We start from the raw sequence: 16,901 nt of genomic DNA on the forward strand, positions 1-16,901 counted from the left end.
TTTTGGCCAGCGAAGTCTCCAGATCTTATACCTTTAGATTTTTTCCTGTGGAGATGGCGAAAAGACGAAGTGTACAAGGAAAAATATACGGAAGAGATAAACTAATCGTACGGATTGCTGCCCACATAAAAGAAGTAAACAGAAAAGAGTAAACAGTGTTATTTGAAACAAAATTTTTTGTAGCATTTGTGAATGAATTTCAGTTTAGAAATAGCAATGTAAGTTTTATGAAATATTTAGTTGTCGAATACCATTGCTATTGGGGGGGAGTCAGTTGCCAGGTCAAGGGAAATGTTCGATTCCAATTTTTGTCGATGTAGCTGTGTGTGTTTTGGTATCGTCAGCTGTGGTTAAGGGAAGTATCCGATTCCAATTTTTGATGTCTTAGATGTTGATTTTGGGGTATTAATAGTTGCGGTTGAGCTATATAGGCCAGGGGATGTGTCTGATTCCTATTTTTGTGGTAGTAGGTGTTTGTATGTGGTGTCGACAGTTGCTGTTGAGCTACATAGGTCAAGGAAAGTGACCGATCGCTGTAGATTTTGTGGGTGTACCGTAATGTGATAATTTTGTTTTTTTCGTTTTTTGCCGTCGTTTTGTGTGGTTTGGTATAGTGGTGTGCGTTTTTTAATGTTTATATTTAGCTTGTCGCAGCCCTACAACCCCCAATTTCCCGCGATTGTCCCGTTAGTTTGATTATATTCTTGGAGGAGATGTTATCGTATTTATATGTATTTTCGCGTTTGTTGTTACGTTTATGTACTGATGTCAAAGGCAACATATTAGGGACGCTGAGAATGGTCATTTCTGCCATTTTCATGACGTCATGGGTCAGAGCAGACGTGTGGAATCGGACGCTTCTGTAATCCCCAGTTGCCGCTATAGACGGCGTTGTGTGCAACCTACAACGTTATATCTCTCCTTTAAAACCCACGCGCGACATTTTCATATGCTCGCGCTCGCCACGTGCAAACTATTAGTCCTACAGGAGAAAGGTGTACAGGATCTTTTTGTAGGACATTTCATGTAGTTAAATTTTGCACTAGTAAGTTGTTCGTGGCTCTCTCTTATATCACTGTACAGAAAATTTCCACTACACGGGCTATTCCTCATATTCGACGTTTTTTTATCTCTATTAATTGAGCTATTACACCACCAGCATAGTCTGCTATTTGGTCAACATAATTAAGTTAAACGTGCTCATAGAGTACTGAAAGAAAAACGATTTTTGTAAATTCTACGCTAAAATCAATTACATTGACAATTCGAACAAGCGAGCACAACAGTTTCGTAGTCAGAAGGCCACACGAATACAACGATGTAATTGTTTATTTTATGCTGTTAAAGTTCACAGAATTGTTACGTAAAATTTACACAAACGTCAATTTTACAATTTTTAAGTGCTCGGCCAAACCAGTGGCTTGTCATGAAGACCAAAAAGGTCGAATGTGGGAAATAAATTCGAGCAGTCGCAGATTTTTGTACAGTAGTTGGCGGGAGTGCCGTGAACAAAATACTGGACATCCTGACCAGTGGGTAGGGGGAGGGGTCAGTATAACATTGCAGGTTGCATAAAACAATAGCGGTAGGGACAGCTGCCCTTTATATACCCATATGATGTCCTCAACAGGAAAGATGATATTCAACGGACAGCCTTCTATTCGTTCCATCAGTTAGTGAAAGAAACCACTTATTTCATTTTACATACGTTACTCGACAAAGGCAATGTGATGCATTAAACACGAGAACTGAGGAATTCTTTTTTTGTAGAAGAAAAATGTATACACAATTATATGAATTATCAGTTTATGCGAAAAAATGCAAAAGCTTACAGACTACCAGTTTAAATTGCTGTTGACAGTATAATTCTACAAGTGGATAAGGGAAAAATGGAACAAAAGCGAAACAGTAACAGGTCGTGACAGGCCGTCACCGCCTCAGCGCCAGTACACCTGTTGCCGCTTCGCTACGCCAGTAACTAATCGATGCGACTTACCCGTCCGCCGGTGCCGGATCCAGACGGGCACTCCGATATCGAGAAAGTGTCGACCACGGAGTCGAAGCGCACCAGCTTCTTGGGGATGGGTTTCTTGCGGGGACAGAGCGAGCACATGTTCGCGCCGGTGGTAGCAGCACTGATGGTCGGTGGCATGACTCACAACACGGCTCACGGCACTCGTCGTCTGCGCGCACACACTATAGCACTAGCAGCGGCGGTGGACCACGGCACACGCGCCGCACTTGTGTTGCACCGCCCGCTGTGCCGCAGTACGTACGGTAAAATAATAGCGCACGCGGCCGCGGAGGCGGCGGCGTGGCAGTGCGGCCGCCCGCCCACAGATGTCACTGGCTGCGCCCCGTCCGCCACCTACCGGACAATGCCGGAACTACTTACGCCGGAGCTCTCGAGCAATAGGTCATCTACAAACGACTGTGGGTAACGAACTTAAATACCTAATTATTGTTTCGCAGGCACCTCTGAGCTACGGATTTCAAAACTGGATATTTACATTATTTATTCATGTGATATGAAAGCTTAAGCAATCATGTCATTCAATCCAATTTACCACTAAAATCAGTTATTTGTCTTTATCGGAATTTTGTGTTTATCATGTAGATAAAATTTAAATCTTTCTTTTCCAATATGTTCACCTATTCATCTTGGGCGCGATCGGTGCTCTATAATTTAAATGAAATCATTTAATTATATTGGGTGGTTACAATGAAACTGACGGTGTTCCGAGTGCTGCAGTGCTGCATACATCGCAGGACGCTGAAACATCGTGTATGTTCCTTAATCGGTGCGCTCGCGGAGTATGCTGAAAAAAGAATAGTTTGACTTTCTGCTACCAGTTGAAAATATGGCGCTGTAAGCAGTTAGAATGTGAAATGTTTCCTGTTTTGGCGTCAGCATGCTGTACTTCGTTTGGCGAAGCATGTTGATGTCTTTTGTGAAGTGACAGTAGGTGTAAAGGATTAAGATGGCTGAAGTTTTCCGAATGAAACACAATGGCAGCGCTGCAATGCGGGAATATCGCCGACAGACACAACTACGAAGAGGCGACATTTCAATAAGTGAGCTAAAAAATATGATTAAGAAATTTGGAGAAACAGGTTAATTAGGTGGTACAACAGGGAGAAGGAGGCAGCCCATTCCACAGCAGTTGATGAAGCTGGCGACACATTCTCAAATTCTAAAGCCAGTGCTGGAGCTGTGTCATGGGAATTCTCTCTTCCCTGGTCAACAGCTCATACGCGCGTATTTTACACTGGTATCCCTAGAAGATTCAGAACGTGCACCAGATGAAGCTGCAAGGTAGGCTAAAATGCCGTGACTTTGCACTTCAGTTTTTGGCAGTCACGGAAATTGATGACATGTGGACGAGGAATAGTTTTTGGAAGGTCGAGGCACATTTTACTCTGTCGCATGTGGGGCGCTACTACCACATGTTGGGCTGGAAGATCCACTGCACTCAGCTTAAGTGACCGTGATATGTGGTTTCACGAACTCGTTCATTCTCGTTCCGTTTTTCTTCAAAGAGATGGCACTTCGCGGGTCTGTTAGGTATACAATTACATCTGCACGTTATAAAGAACACCTTGCGCAACACGTGATTCTAGCATTGTTAGAAGGCAACTGTGCCCACACCATTATTTTCAGGCAGGATGAGATGACACCATATGTCGCTTGCCAGGTGAAAGATTTGCTTCGAGGAACCTGCGGTAGTAACCGCGACATCTGTAGGCAATTTCAAGATCTGTTGCCTTCCAGATCCTCCTACTTATATCCACCTGCGTTCCGTTCGTAGGGTTACCTGAAAGTTCGGGTCTATCAGGGATATATCCGGACACTTTCTGATCCTAAGGATAGCATACAACGAAATGTCGGTCTGATTACACCGTAAATGCAACTGTCGACCTTGCCGTGGTTACGGATGCAGCATGTTGCTGAGTCAGGAAACTCTACTGAACACATGTTGCAGCACGTGACCGTATCATAATAAACGTGTCAGAACCACGTTCACCACGCGTTTCTTTGTTCCTCACCTTTCCCTGCAGTCACACCACATTCTGACTACTTAAAGCGCTATATTTTCACCTGACAGCAATAAGTGGAAATACTATTTTTTTCACCATATTCCACAGATTCTGGTCTTGCGGCAGCATTCTCGCTCCCACGTATGGGGTCCCGGGTTCGATTCCCGGCGGGGTTGGAGATTTTCCCTACCTCGAGAGGACTGGTTGTTGTAGTGTCATCTTCATCATCATCGTTCATCCCCATTACGGTCGGAGGAAGGCAAATGTAAAACCTCCTTCGCTAGGACCTTGCTTAGTAGGTGGTGAGAGTCTAGCGCATCGTCCCCTACGCACCTCGGAGTATGGGACCTCATCATCATCATCATCATCATCATCAGTCCACAAACATACCGATTAATGAAAATATCTACGATGTTTCAGCGTCCTGCGATCTATACAGCCCGCACTGCACCATTCGGAAAACCATCAGTTTAATTGTAACTTCCCAACACACATGTTGTTAGGAGGTCTGAACTGACCCTTGGCAGCACATTTAAAATTGTCTGACTATTTACAAATTTTTGGTTGCGATTTATCATTTACTTTCATTTTTTATTCATTTCATGTGTCCACTGGTTCTTCTGTAGGCACTAAATGCACGCAGAGCAGGTTTGCAATAATTGTTAGTTGGTCACAAAAGCAATTCACTAAGCATAACTTTGTACACCGCACATGGATTTGTCACTTGCTTTGGGTTTGACTGAGGGATCATGGGAGCTGTAGAGGGTGACAATGAGGCGTGGTGTTAGGTGCTAGCATGAGCATGGAAGGAAAAATATGTAGTGCGAGCACTCTATGTGTTAACTATATTTTTAATCACTCCTTTATTTTTATTTGCGTTTTTCAATAAATATTTTATTGCATTGAATTTGTTTTTTGAAACCTTTTTATTTATGGTGAGCGATGAATTTATGAGAATATGAGGCGCGGCTAAGAAAAGAAGGAAAGAAAAAGAAAAAAAAAACGGGACTAATGCTGTCACAGAGTAAGTATGCATGCGCCAAAGATGAACGACCATTAGTTGTGAAACGTGAAGTCTTCTCAATCGAATGAGGCATATTTAGTGTCTGTAGATATATCATTGTGGTCTTCGCCTTTGTTTGTCTAAAGGCTGTTATTTTGTTTTGCCGGAAGAATGATAAGTGTAATAACAGAGCGACGGATTGTTGTGGAGTCTCACATGAAACTAGAAAAAACTGCTACTGAAACCTATCTTTTACTAGGAGTGGTTCAAGTGTTTTCAAGATGACAAAGAAGACGTTGTAAGTGAATTACGCACGGGACGCCCTTCAACATAAAAAGCAGATGAAAATATCGAAAAAGTAGGTAATCTAATTCGATCTGGCAATCGCTGGAGTATTCGATCGATTGCAGTAAAAATTCGATAATATCTAGCGAGGTTATCACGGATTCCGAATGTGAATTAATCTGGGTGAAACTTAGTATCAAAGAACGGCGAAAAATGATGATCGAATGCTTCCATAGACCACCTGGGTCAGGATCTGTAGTTGTAGAGCGCTTCAGACAGAACTTGCAGAATATCGTTAGTAATTCTCCTGATCATGCCGTTGTAATAGATGGTGACTTCAACTTGCCAGGTATAGATTGGCAGTGTTACGCCATCAGAACTAGTGTCAGAGACAGGGAATCGTGTGGCAATGCTCTGGATGTCTTGTCCGAAAATTACCTTGAGCAGGTAGTTAGAGAACCAACTCGTGAGGGTAACGTCTTAGACCTCCTGGCAACAAACAGACCTGAACTTATCGAATCAGTTAACGCAGAGGAAGCTATCAGTGATCATAAGGCTGTGACAGCATCTATGACGTCAGGCCCTACAAGGTATGTTAAGAAAGGTAGGAAGATGAATTTGCTTAGGATACAAATTTCAGAATATCTCAGCAGTCAGCATCAAATACTTGGCGATGAGGACGAAGATGTGGAGAACAAATGGAAAAAAAATCGAAGGCATCGTTCAATATGCCCTAGACAAGTATGTTTTAAGAGATGGGGAAGATCCACCATGGTTTAACAGCCATGTTAGAAAATCGCTATGTAAATGAAGAGCATTTCATCTCAGATTTAAGAGAAGTAAAAACCTAGCTGACAAACAAAAGCCGAACGGTGCGAAAATCAGCGTAAGGAGAGCAATGAGAGAAGCGCTCAATGATTTTGAAAATAAGACGTTGTCAGCAGACCTGAGTAAAACCCCTAAGAGATTTTGGTCGTATGTAAAATCAGTAAGTGGGTCAAAATCATCTATTCATTTCTCAGCGATCACACCGGCGCTGAAACGGAAGATAACAGAGAGAAGGCCCAAATACTGAATTCGGTCTTCCGAAGCTGTTTCATTGTGCAAGATCGTAACACTGTCCCTCCTATCAATCGTTGTACGAACGTCGAAATGGCAGATACTGATATAACCGATCGCGGGCCTGAAAAGCAGCTACAATCGCTTAGTAGTGGAAAGGCAACAGGATCAGATGAGGTACCTATGAGATTCTATAAAGATTATGCGAAAGAACTTGCTTCATTTCTAGCAGTAATTTATCGTAGATCGCTTGAGCAACGCAAGGTATCTAACAACTGGAAAAAAGCGCAGATCATTCCCATTTTCAAGAAAGGCTGTAAGACAGATCCACACAATTCTAGACCTATATCGTTGACATCAATCTGTTGTAGAATTATGGAACATGTTTTATGCTCAAGAATTATGACGTTTCTGGAAAATGAACATCTCCTCTATAAATATCAACATGGATTTCGCAAACAGAGATCCTGCGAAACTTAGACCGCTCTGTTCCTCCATGAGATACACAGCGCAGTGGACAACGGCGCTCAGATTGATGCCGCGTTCCTTGATTTCAGTAATGCATTTGATACCGTCCCACACTGCCGTTTAATGAAAAAAATACGAACTCACTGAGAATCGGAACAGACTTGCGATTGGATTCAAGACTTTCTTGCAGATAGAACTCAACACGTCGCTCTTAACGGAACAAAATTGACAGATGTGAAGTTTATATCCGAAGTACCACAAGGACGTATGATAGGTCTGTTGTTGTTTACAATATACATTAACGATCTAGTTGTAAGTGCCGGATTTTTTTAACGCTATTCGCAGATGATACAATTGTCTATACCAAAGTAGCAAGGCCAGAAAGTAGTAAGAATTTGCAGGACGACCTCCAGAGAATTGATGATTGTTGCAGGGTCTGGCAGTTGACCATGAACGTAAATAAATGTAACATACTGTGCATACATAGGAAAAGAAATCGACTACTGTACAGCTACAGTATTGATGGCAAACAGCTGGAGACAGTGTCTGCCATAAAATACACTACTGGTCATTAAAATTGCTACACGAAGAAGAAATACAGATGATAAACGGGTATTCATTGGACAAATATATTATACTAAAACTGACATGTGATTACATTTTCAAGCAATTTGGCTGCATAGATCCTGAGAAATCAGTACCCACAGCAACCACCTCTGGCCGTAATAACGGCCTTGATACGCCTGTGCATTGAGTCAAACAGAGCTTGGGTGGCGGGTACAGGTACAGCTGCCCATGCAGCTTCATCACGATACCACAGTTCTTCAAGAGTAGTGACTGGCGTATTGTGATGAGCCAGTTGCTCGGCCACCATTGACCAGACGTTTTCAATTAGTAAGAGATCTGGAAAATGTGCTGGTCAGAGCAGCAGTCGAACATTTTCTGTATCCAGAAAGGCCCGTACAGGACCTGCAACATGCGGCCGTGCATTACCCTGCCGAAATGTAGGGTTTCGCAGGGATCGAATGAAGGGTAGAGCCAGAGGTCGTAACACATCTGAAATGTAACGTCCACTGTTCAAAGTGCCGTCAATGCAAATAACAGGTGACCGAGACGTGTAACCAATGGCACCCCATACCATCACGCGAGTACGGCGATGACGAATACACGCTTCCATTGTGCGTTCACCGCGATGTCGCCAAACACGGATGCGACCATCACGATGCTGTAAACACAACCTGGATTCATCCTATAAAATGACGTTTTACCATTCGTGCACCCGGGTTCGTCGTTGAGTACACCATCGCAGGCGCTACCGTCTGTGATGCAGCGTCAAGGGTAACCGCAGCCATGGTCTCCGAGCTGATAGTCCATGCTGCTGCAAACGTCGTCGAACTGTGCGTGCAGATGGTTGTTTTGCAAACGTCCCCATCTGTTGACTCAGGGATCGAGACGCAGCTACACGATGCGTTACAGCCATGCGGATAAGATGCCTGTCATCTCGACTGCTAGCGATACGAGGCCGTTGGGTTCCAGCAGGGCGTTCCGTATTACCCTCCTGAACCCACCGATTCCATATTCTGCTTGGATTTCGACCAACGCGAGTATCAATGTCGCGATACGATGAACCGCAATCGCGATAGGCTATAATCCAACCTCTATGAAAGTCGGAAATGTGATGGTACGCATTTCTTGTCCTTACACGAGCGTCACAACAACGTTTCACCAGGCAACGCCGGTCAACTGCTGTTTGTGTATGAGAAATCTGTTGGAAACTTTCCTCTTGTCAGCACGTTGTAGGTGTCGCCAGCGGCGCCAACCTTGTGTGAATGCTCTGAAAATCTAATCATTTGCATATCACAGCATCTTCTTCCTGTCGGTTAAATTTTGGGTCTGTAGCACGTCACCTTCGTGGTGTAGCAATTTTAATGGCCAGTAGTGTATCTAGGCGTAACTATCGAGGGCGACCTTAAGTGGAATTACCATATAAAACAGATAGTGGGAAAACCAGTCACCAGACTCAGATCCATCGGTATAATCTTAAGGAAATTAAACTCATCCACGAAAGAAGCGGCTTATAAGGCGCTTGTTCGCCCGATTCTTGAGAATTGTTCATATGTCTGGGATCCCTAGCAGATAGGACTAACAGAGGAGATAGAGAAGATCCAACGAAGAGCAGTGCGTTTCGTCATGGGATCGTTTAGCTGGCGAGACAGCGTTACGGAGAGACTCCGCTGGCAAACGTTACAAGAGAGGTGTTGTGCATTACGGAGAGAGTTACTACTGAAATTTCGGGACAGCACTTTTCAGGAGGAGTCGGACAACACATTACTTCCCCCCACATACATCTCGCATTTCGACCACGAGGAGAAAATTCGAGAAATTATAGCCAATACAGAGGCTTACCGACAAACATTCTTCCCACGCACTATTCGCGAGTGGAACAAGGTTGGAGGGATCAGATAGTGGTACAGAAAATACCCTCCGCCACAAACCATCAGGTGGCTTGCGGAGTACGATGTACATGTAGAATCTGAAACTGTTCGAATTGACAAAGAATGCGTAATACAATTTTTACATGAGAAAAAAATTTGCGAAACTGGTGCTGAAAAATCTCACGATAAAAAAAAAAAAGCTCGCGAAAATGTTCGTATTGACCCTTTGGATACCATTTAAAATGAACCTAATTTCATGGAGACAGTGGTAACAGTTGGAATAAGTTCTGATTTCTTAGTCATCGTCCAGTGGCTCTAGTGTGTGGTTGTGTTTACCGTGTCTGTCGCGCATCACTGATTTAGAACAACACGTGAACATTAAGTTCTGTTTCAACTTGCAAAACAGCGCGAAAGAAACTGATGAAATGTTGAAATTGGTGTGTGACGATAATGCTGCAACTCTGAAGACAGCTTACAAGTAGCATAGGCGATTTAAAAGCGTAACTGAGTCGGTAAAAGACGAGCACAGTTCGGGACATCCAGTAACGTCAGAAACAGAAGAAAACATGCAAAAAGTGACAAAAACTCTTCGTTGAAACAGGCGAATAACCGTTTGAGAGCTTACCGGTGATCTTAGCATCTCGTACGAGTCCATGCAAAGCATTATTACCTTTAATTTGCAAATGAGACAATTGGGTGTAAAATTTGTTCCCAGATTTTTGAGCGATGAACAGAAGCAAAATCGTGTGTCGGTCTGCACGAAGTTGAAGGATCGTCTTTATTCAGATCAGGACTATGTGTCGAATATTGTACGTGGAGATGAGCGTGATTACGTTAGCGCACTGAGACGAAAATTCGATTTCCCAATGGAAAACTATTGAATTTTCTCGCCCTAAAAAGGCACGTCAGTCAAAGTAGGATATTAAAGTCATGCTCATTGTTTTTTCGATACTGAGGGAACAGTGCGATTAGAGTTTGTTCCAAGGGCAACAACTGTAACGCCGAATTTTACTTGGATGTGCTGCAACGTTTGCGAAACGATGTACGAAAAAAGAACCCAGAAAAAATGGTCCAATGGCTTTCTTCTTCATCACGACAACGCGGCATGCCACACCTCACTTTCGATTCGCAAATTTTTCCCCGAAAAAAAATGTTTGTGTCAGTCCAAATCCGCCGCACCCGATTTATAACCCCGGGTCTTCTGGCTGTTCCCAAAAATTAAAACCGTGCTTGAAGGAACACAGTTCCTGGCATTGAGAGGGTCACGACAGAGCAGCTCAACGCCCTGTCAAAACAAAAAACAAAAAATCCTTTCAGAAATGTTTCCAGTCATGGATTCAACGTTGGAATAAGTGCATTGCTAGCCATGGACAATACTTTGAAGCTTATTACTTTCTTCTCATAAAATAATCCTTCGTATTTTTTATCACATCTCGTTTATGAAAAAAAATATACGCATATAAAGGACTCTGTTTTTAATAACACATCTGTACTAAATCGTAATCTCTAGAAATAAAAATAATATTTTCTTTTATACGTATCAGGATCATTCACAAATTTTGTACTTAACTATGCACGGAAATTTTCAAAGTCGAATTTTTCTGTCGTTTTTGAGAAGTGTATTGTACTGCTTTAGGAAACTGATGTGCCAACTACGAAGAAAATCGAATAGAGCGACTCATAAGCGTTACCCTTATTAGCTATTTAACCACTGAACGACCACAGATATCTTAACTGTGTAAGAAATAAGTTAGCTAATCTCCTCCTGCGCTATAAATCTAGTTGACTCTGACTTTTTCTCACAAGTATTGTTTGTGGTTCATTGACAAGTATTTACCAGCAAGGAAGCTTTGCAAGTGAATACATCGTGCAGAAATGTTGATAGATGCTGACTAATTAAATTAGTGCATTATTAACGGGACCCGGATGCCGTCCAGGTGCACGAAACGAGATTAATGTGGCTCCTCGTGTAATGGCGGTGTTATACAGTTTTCGAGGTCTAAGTGACCGGACGACATTAAAAGCGAGACGCGCTGGTGGGCTTTGCGTAGTACTTGGCGCATGCGCACTAGAAGCACACGTTGTCAGCATCCGGCCAGAGAGTAGCTGTGGAAGGTCAAAGGGCTTGGTTACGGTCAACGCCGTTGTCACCTCGCAACGACTTCAGGTCCGTAACCGGGGAAGTGTTTTGCGACAGTTGCTGTTTGTATTCTGTATCAATGATCTTCCAGACAACATTAATAGTAACCACAGACCAATCGCAGATGATGCAATTATATGTAATGAAGTACTCTCTGAAAAACGTTGCACAAATATTCAGTCGGATTGTAATATATCTGGCGTAGTCAGCCATCATATTAGGCTCCAAGAAGCTGTTCCCAGAGCAATGGAGATGACGGAATGTGGTGTGAGGTACCTGTGACAGATGTTAGATTCGGTACCATTCCCGTAAGAAAGACCGCCTGCATAATGCTACTGCTCTGTGATTGGCTGCTGTGTTCGGAGCAAGGGTGCCAAAACGTTATTATTAGTTAAACTACTCATTGGAATGACTTCACTTTTTAGTATAAATATCTCTCAACAGCTGACAATCAATCATTTCAGAATTATTAAAAACAATTTAAATCAAAAACAAAAGACTGACGAAACTGCAGACGAAGCACTTCGGAAGCGTTCGGGTCACGCCTTTTCTGGTATGGCGCGCGAAGTGTTTGGGGCTGTTCGTCACTCAGGATTAGGCAATCGAGAAGAACAGACATGTTGTCTGTCGTGGGATGTGTTTCCAATTTTTATTTAAGTTCCTGTTCGCCACTCTGGATTAGGCAGTCGAGATGTACAGTCATGTTGTCTGTGGCAGGATGTGTTTGCCAGTATTCAGTATTAAAAGATTCACTCCGGTAGTCATGAGGCACAGACACGTGCCACACACAGTGTAAAGATACATTTTCGTAAACATTGTGTTTGATCATGTACTTTGCTGTATCAGAAGGTGTTGTATTAAGATCATGTAGTCTTCTCGTGTGGCTATATTAAAATACGCGAGTGGCATCCCAAAGAAGCGATACATTATTTCAGAACAGAACCTCGCTAAAAGTCAGTTTCAGCCTCAAGATACAGAACCTACGACCTGCGTGCTGTTTTCTGCGCTGGGGACATCAACTTGAAGACAGCAGGTTAGTGAACTATAACAGAACCTTCGTATTCCACACAGTGCAGTGGAAACAACTAGGTGCCTCACGTGTACTGCATGCACAGAACAAATGAGCTCAGTGACACGTCATCTGCAGTAATGCACAGGAGGTAAAGGAGGATGATCGTTACTAACACCAACAATCAATTCATTCTCCATTTCTTGCCGTAGGATGTTGATAAGATTTCGAAGTTGTGCAAAGGCGGACAACTTGCTTTTAATGTTCATAAACGTAAAACTGTACCCTTTGCAAAACGAAAAGACGTAGTAGCCTATGACAACAGTAGCAGTGCGCCACGAAAGGAAATGGAAAGCTCACACAAATATCTGGTTGTAACATTTTGTAGGGCTATGGAATGGAACGATAACACAGGGTCGGTCATAAGTAAAGCACGTCGCGGAATTCGCCTCACTGGGAGAATAGTAGAGAAATTAGGCAGTCTGCACAGTAAACTGCTTACAAAACAGTCGTGTCATCCATCGCAGAATACTCCTGAAGTATGTGGGACCCGCACCAGATCGGCTAACACCTACAAAGGAGATCGCGTATAGAGCACTTGTGCGATCTGTTCTTGAGTACTGCTTGAATGTTTATGATGCCCACAAGGTCAGGTTTATGGAAGACATAGAAGGAAATTAGGTGCGTGCTGCTATGCTTTGTTCATCATTAGAATAAACATGATGTAAACAAACACAAACGTGATGATTGGTCAGAATCCGTAGCACACGTATGCCGGTCTTGTTACGCTCTTGCAAGTAGTCCTAATTATGTAATTATGTATTATGTATTTTATTACTGAGTTATGGTAAATGAAACTTAAAGGTATTCTAATGTATTAACGCCCATTAACGTTTTCCTTAGTCGCACTTTAACTATGTAGTTTTTATTTCAAAAATAGTGTACAGTCGCAGTATCTGTACTGATGTACTCCAATTGTCGCGCCGTTAAATACGAAGTCTGAAAATGGCTGACGATGCTACCTGCTCCGTAGTGAAACAAGCACGTGGAACACTGTCAGAAAGTGGCGAAAGACAGGTTGTTCTTAATGTTTTCCTGAAGTCTACGGAAAAAACCACTTTGAACTTTTCGGTGAACTGTATTTACTGAAGGTAAGGGATACTTGAACATGGGATGCGTAGCTGTATCAGTAGTGTTGTAGACAGGTATTCGAGTACTAATTCTTTGACCGAGTGTACAAGCCTGGATTAAGGATAATGCCGATACGTGGTGAAACAACGCTCTGGTGGGCGGTTAGCGGGTTTAAATCACCTCGGGGTATGACCATGCGGTGCATTTTACCTGCGGGCGTCGGACGGTGGCGCTGGCAGCAGCCCACATACGCAGTGGTGTATTGGTGCATGTCAGAGTACGGTGCAGCGAGTAAGTGTGCATACGAATTCAGACGTGCTAATGTTGACTGTGTGTTGCAAATGACTCAAAGAACACATATTCATGACGTTATGAGGGGTAGAATACTAGGGCGACTGGAGGCTGGTCAAATACAGCAAGTCGTAGCATGGGCCCTCCGTGTCCCACAAAGTGTGATCTCAAGACTATGGCAGCGATTCCAGCAGACAGGAAACGTGTCCAGGCGCTACAGTACGGGACGTCCACAGTGTACAACACCACAAGAAGACCGGTATCTCACCATCAGTGCCCGCAGACGGCTACGGAGAACTGCAGGTAGCCTTGCTCGGGACCTTACCGCAGCCACTGGAACAGTTGTCTCCAGACACACAGTCTACAGACGACTGAACAGACATGGTTTATTCGCCCGAAGATTTGCAAGGTGAATTACACTGATCCCTGGTCACAGGAGAGCCCGTAAAGCCTGCTGTCAAGAACACAGTACATGGTCATCGGAACAGTGGTCCCAGGTTATCTTCACGGAGGAGTCCAGGTATAGTCTCAACAGTGATTTTCGCCGGCTTTTCATCTGGCGTGAACCAGATATCAACCCCTTAATGTCGTTGAAAGGGACCTGTATGGAGGTCGTGGTTTGCTCGTGTGCAGTGGGTGCACGTACACCCCTGCATGTCTTTGACAGAGGGACTGTAACAGGTCAGGTATATAGGGACGTCATTTTGCACCAGTATGTCCGCCTTCTCAGGGGTGCAGGGGGTTCCACCTTCCTCCTGATGGATGATAACGCACGGCCCCACCGAGCTGCCGTCGTGGAGGAGTACCCCAAACAGAACATATCAGGTGAATGGAGTGGCCTGCCTGTTCAAGAGACCTAAACCCCATCGAACACGTATGGGATGCTCTCGGTCGACGTATCGCTGCACATCTTCAAACCCCTACGACAGTTCAGGAGCTCCGACAAGGCACTGGTGCAAGAATGGGAGGCTATACCCCAGCAGCTGCTTGACTACCTGATCCAGAGTATGCCAACCCGTTGTGCGGCCTGTGTACGTGTGCATGGTGACCATATCCCATACTGATGTCGGGCTACATGCGCAGCAAACAGTGGCGTTTTGTAGCACATGTGTTTCGGGACTGTTTTCTCAACTTATCACCAATACCGTGGTCTTACAGATCTGTGTCGTGTGTGTTCCCTATGTGCCTATGCTATTAGCGCCAGTTTTGTGTAGTGCCACATTGTGTGGCACCACATTCCGTAATTATCCTTAATTTATGAGCAAGAGTGTAGCTACAGGTTACAGTAATTATACGAGGATGAAGAGTCTTGCGCAGGATACAGTAGCGTGGAGAGCTGCATCAAACCAGTCTTCGGACTGAAGACCTCAGTAGCACCAACATCAAAGTACTCAGCTGGGGATATTCTACCATCTGTGCAATTTCGACTCTAATGGTTTGGGACACCCCTTACACTCTCACTGAAAATCCACCGCGAACCGAGGCAGAAGACTCACAGCCCACTGTACCAACACTGGTGCTGCTTCCGGTAGCAACAGCGGCTACTGAGCCTGAGCAGCGTTAAGCCTCAGTTTGGCAAGTCGCGCAGTTTAATAGGATTGCCGAGAAGTACGCTGCGCAGCGGAAGCGAGATTAGCTCTCTTGTTTCCCTTTTTACGGCTGTGGTGGCCCGGCTCCTGAAGAGATGTTCCTTACCATCGAGCAAGTATGGAGATGGCACGTCAGGTTGCACCATCTGTAACGTAACGTTGGACCGCGCTATATTCACTATTTGAATTCATGTCCGTTCTCTGGAAGTGACTTACGAGGAGGACACACATGTCTCGGTTTATTCTTAGATACTCGACCGTTTCTGAGAAAGGTTTTCAAGGTACTTTATGTGCGTTTTAGCGAATAAACAGTTCATCCGAAGTGATGGCACAGTCGCTAGCGCCGCGGCTTCACACTTTCGCGACTTGTGGTCGGATCCCGATTATTGTTTTTATTTATTTTTTATTTTTTCATTTATCTAGCAATGTCCGTAGAAGATTACTACACGAATGTTTTCCAATGTATATTGAAACAACGTTCTCCTTATTCGTCTACAAGTTGTAAGCCTTCTGAAAGAAAAAAATTAATTAAAAAAAAAGAAAAACAGAGAGAGATTGAGAAAAATATTTGAAATTCTTTTCGGCGAAATCCCTGTAGTGTGTTTTGATTTATAATTAGATGCGAGCGTCAGCTCTTCGAAAAAGTAATCCGTTATATGTGGTTTGGAGTGAAATTTTTGCCAACGAGTGAAATCTTCATCCGTGTTAAAGATGTTTCTTTCCCGAGTGAGATTCATACGAAGAACTGTTACTGTGGCAAGACTGCTTTCGCGCGATGCTCATGATGTTTGGAATTTCTGTATTTCGAATGTTTCTACGATCGGTAACATGCAATGGAATGCACCAAATTTTCCTGATTTTCAGTATGTCGTCTAATTATAAGCCAAATTTAAAAATTTAAAATGCTACCGTATACTCTTCTTCAAATGGTACAATACTAGATTAAAGTTATGACACAATAAGCGAAGTAATGAAGTTCTAAACTACGTATATGACAAGAGGCATAATAATCACCTGTTCGCAAATTATCCGGACTCTATTCACCTATTATCTGAGACTGAACGCTTAGCGTTTTCCAACGAATATGTATGCATGTCCGAAAGAACATTGCACCGTAATTCTGAACAACATAGGCGCTGCACTACCGTATTTATGTATCGATACCGGTTAAGCGACTTTCAATTATAGTGTCTACCCTATACGGGAAGATACATAATAGATGGACAAGTGCAGGTTGTAGACACGTGGCTGACGACATATGGAAGTTTTCGGTCTGGTGCCGGAGCATGTTCTGATAGCCTAATCGTCCCATCGACGCCGTGGTCCACGGTTTGGCTTTGCCTTCCATCCAACGTCCGGGCAACACGGTACCACGTCGCATGTGGAAAATTTGCTACAAATCTACGTCTTCACGCCATCGGACTAGCGGACTCTCCGCTTTGGTTCAAAAATG

This window comes from Schistocerca americana, chromosome 2 (genome assembly GCF_021461395.2).
Source record: "Schistocerca americana isolate TAMUIC-IGC-003095 chromosome 2, iqSchAmer2.1, whole genome shotgun sequence".
Taxonomy (NCBI): Eukaryota; Metazoa; Arthropoda; class Insecta; order Orthoptera; family Acrididae; genus Schistocerca; species Schistocerca americana.